This window comes from Saimiri boliviensis, chromosome 1 (genome assembly GCF_048565385.1).
Source record: "Saimiri boliviensis isolate mSaiBol1 chromosome 1, mSaiBol1.pri, whole genome shotgun sequence".
Lineage (NCBI taxonomy): Eukaryota > Metazoa > Chordata > Mammalia > Primates > Cebidae > Saimiri > Saimiri boliviensis.
The window spans coordinates 50,376,112-50,379,709 of record NC_133449.1 but is presented as its reverse complement, the minus strand read 5'-3'; the positions used below and the strand labels follow the sequence as shown (position 1 = coordinate 50,379,709).

Here is a 3,598-nt window from a genome sequence, read left to right as displayed (position 1 = left end):
ATAAATTAGTTTAACCGTTCTGGAAGGCAGTGTGGCACTTCCTAAAAGATTTAGAACCAGAAATATCATTTGACCCAACAATCCCATTACTGGGTACATACTGAAAGGAATATAAACTATTCTGTTATGAAGATGCCTGCATACATATATTTATTGCAGCATGATTCACAACAGTAAAGACATGAAATCAACTCAAATGCCCATTAATGATAAAATAGACAAAGAAAATGTGGTACATATACATCATGGAATACAACGCAGCCACAAAAAGAAATGAAATCATGTCTTTTGCAGGGACATGGATGGAGCTGGAAGCCATTATCTTCAGCAAACTAATGCAGGAACAGAAAACCAAACGCTGATGTTCTCACATATAAGTGCGAGCCAAACAATGAGAATACATGGGCACATGGGAGGAAACAGCACGTTGGGGTCTGTGGTGTGTTGTGCTGTGGGAGAAGTGTGTCTGTGGGAGGAGTGTGTTGCTTCCTCCTATGTGTCCATGTGTTCTCATTGTTCAGCTCCCACTTATATGTACCACACTGCCTTCCAGGTTCAAGTGATTCTTGGACCTCAGCCCTTCAAAGAGCTGGGATTTCATTCATCCACCACACGCCCATCTACTTTTTGTATTTTTAGTACAGATGGGGTTTCACCATATTGGCCAGGCTAGTCTCGAACTCTTGACCTCAAGTGATCCACTTACCTTGGCCTCCCAAAGTTCTGGGATTCTGGGTGTGAGTAACCATGCCCAAATTCTCATTTTTTGACTTTTTAATATACCATTCTGACTGGTGTGGGATGGTATCTCATTTTGGTTTTGATTTGCATTTCTCCAATGATTAGTGTTGTTGAGCTCTCTTTCATATGATTATTGGTTGCACATATGTCTTCTTGTAAGAAGTGTCTGCAACTTTTTAATGGATTTTTTCTTGTAAATTTGTTTAAGTTCCTTATAGATTCTGAATATAAGATCTTTGTCAGATGAATAAATTGCAAAAATTTTCTCCCATTCTGTAGGTTGTCAGTTCACTCTGATGATAGTTTCTTTTGCTATGCAGAGGCTTTTTAGTTTAATTAGATTGCATTTGTCAATTTTTGCTTTTGTTACAATTGCTCTTGGCAACAAAAGCAAAAAATTTGCCCAGCTGCAAGAATGTTGAAATTCGCAAAAATTTGCACAGCAGCAAGATCACGAAATCTCTGCCTATGTCTATGTCCTAAATGGTATTACCTAGATTTTTTTCTAGGTTTTTTTTTTAATAGTTTTGGGATTTATACTTAAATCTTTAATCCATCTTGAGTTCATTTTTATATAAGGTATAAGGAAGGGATCCAATGTGAATTTTCTGCATATGGCTAGCCAGTTCTCCCAGCACCATTTATTAAGCAGGGGGAACCCTCCCCATTGCTTGTTTTTGTCAGGTTTGTTGAAGATCAAGTGGTTGTAGGTGTGCAGCCTTATTTCTGAGTTCTCCATTCTGTTCTATTTGTCTATGTCTCTTTTTATACCAGTACTCTGCTGTTTTGGTTAATATAGCCACATAATTCTATTTACCATGACTGAATATTATTTTTGTGCTACGATTTCAAACTAAACATAGTCTTTGGAAGTACATCCAAGTATATTCTGAGGCCATTACTTAACTGACAGGATCTTAAGAGTTGAAATATGTGACCACACTGGTATGTCAACTGTCACTTCCTCATCATCACTATCATTCTGGAAGCACATTTGCCAGAAACCCTTTTCCTTCTCTGGTTTTTGGAAGAGTTGTCCAGTGAGGAGCCCACCCTGAGATTGGAAAGTCAGAAGAGGAAGATTCAATACTATCCATCAACATGTGCAGCAAGACATATTGACAGAGGTGAGGACTGCAGAAGCACCAGGTGAAGTCCTCGAGGCATCTGAGAGCATCTGCATCCCCACCATGGGGTTCTCAAAAAGGTCTGAGGACCACATGATTGGCAACTGTACCTTCTCTATCATATGCATTCTGTATTCTGGAAGAGAATTCCTCTTTTCTAGTATTTGCATCTTTGACTGCTATACACCCAAGCCCTTTAAAGGCTATAGTTTACACTCTCATTCCCTGTTTTTTGTTTGTTTGTTTGTTTGTTTTTGTTTTTTTAAATCCTACTTGGAATACCTAGAGTGGCTCACTTTTGCTGTATGAATTCCAACGAATGCCAAAACTGAGACTCCTCAGGTGTAATCATCTCTTCTCAGTGAAATCAAGAGAGGCATTGCCATGTCTATGCTACTGGGGATGAGGACAAGGAAACACAGAAAAGATGAAGTGGGCCTTCATGGCCCTTTTACAAAAACTCTCCAGTGACCTTCTCAAATTGTGACTGCAATTTGAGAAACACTCTCAGCAGATGGAGGCACCAGAAGGAGCATCTGGGACAGCTCAGCCTCACACATCTGCTCCCCTGGGTGATTTATGTTATGACTTGTAACACTGTGGGAGGGAAATTATCATACTGTTGACAGTAATATGTTGCGATATCTTCAGGCTGCAGGCTGCTGATGGTGAGAGTAAAATCTGTCCCAGATCCACTTCCACTGAACCTTGATGGGACCCCTGTTCCCAAATTTGATGCCCTATAATCAGGAGCTTAGGGGCTTTCCCTGGTTTCTGCTGATACCAGGCTAACCAGCTGCTAATACCCTGACTTGCCCGGCAAGTGATGGTGACTTTGTCTCCTACAGATGCAGACAGGGAAGATGGAGTCTGGATCATCTGGATGTCACATCTGGCACCTGAGATTGGAAATGTAAAAACAAACATTTATATAATCAATCATGTTATAAGAGGCCCTCCCTAAACATCCAGCCCAGTACTGAGCACACTGGCTGAGTAAATTCCCAGTGTTCTTCCTCCTTACCTGGGAGCCAGAGCAGCAGGAGCCCCAGGAGCTGAGTGGGAGCCCTCATGTCCATGCTGTGTCCTGACTGGGACTGACTCCTGCACAGGGTGTGGCCAGCCTATTAATAAGTCTTCAGAGCAAGGGGCTGTGTTCTGGGACATGCAAATCAGCAGGGTATGGGGCAGGCTGGGCACAGCTGCAGGGCTGGCTCATCTCAGCAACTCAGCACAAAGGCAGTGTCCTCAGGATTCCAGGTCAGACCAGAGCAGCACAGATTTGTGTGTAAATAACATGTTTCTTCCTGGGAGCTGTTTTGTTACAAAGAATGTTTTTGAGTTAATGTCAGAATTTGAAATATTCCTGACGACTAGATGAAGTAATGTATTTTGTTGGTGTATAGAGATTATTTTTTAAAAAAATACAATATACACTCAAATGGAAGAAAGTACGTTGTGCTGTACTTACATTTCTGTTAGCATATAATTATTCTATTTTCGGAAAGGAAATTAAAAAGGAAATGTATCAAGATTGCAATCCCTGTCTGCACCCTATGTCCTTCCGTTTTCTTGTACTGCTGCTGACTTCCAGCGGCCATCTATGCCCCTCATTGCTCTTTCTGAAGCTGGAGAAGGTGGCTCTGCCTGTATTCATAGCAGACTGCAGGAACTCAAATGAGCCTCTCTTTGGACAGTGCTGTAAGTTTGCTATGTACCTCAAAGTCCAT

General features: G+C 41.3%; 1 pseudogene; it reads right to left on the bottom strand.

Annotated features, from left to right (window-relative positions):
- Positions 1–2,420: 2,420 nt before the first annotated feature.
- LOC101040759 (immunoglobulin kappa variable 1-12-like) lies at positions 2,421–2,962 on the bottom strand (annotated as a pseudogene).
- Between the last annotated feature and the right edge of the window lie 636 nt (positions 2,963–3,598).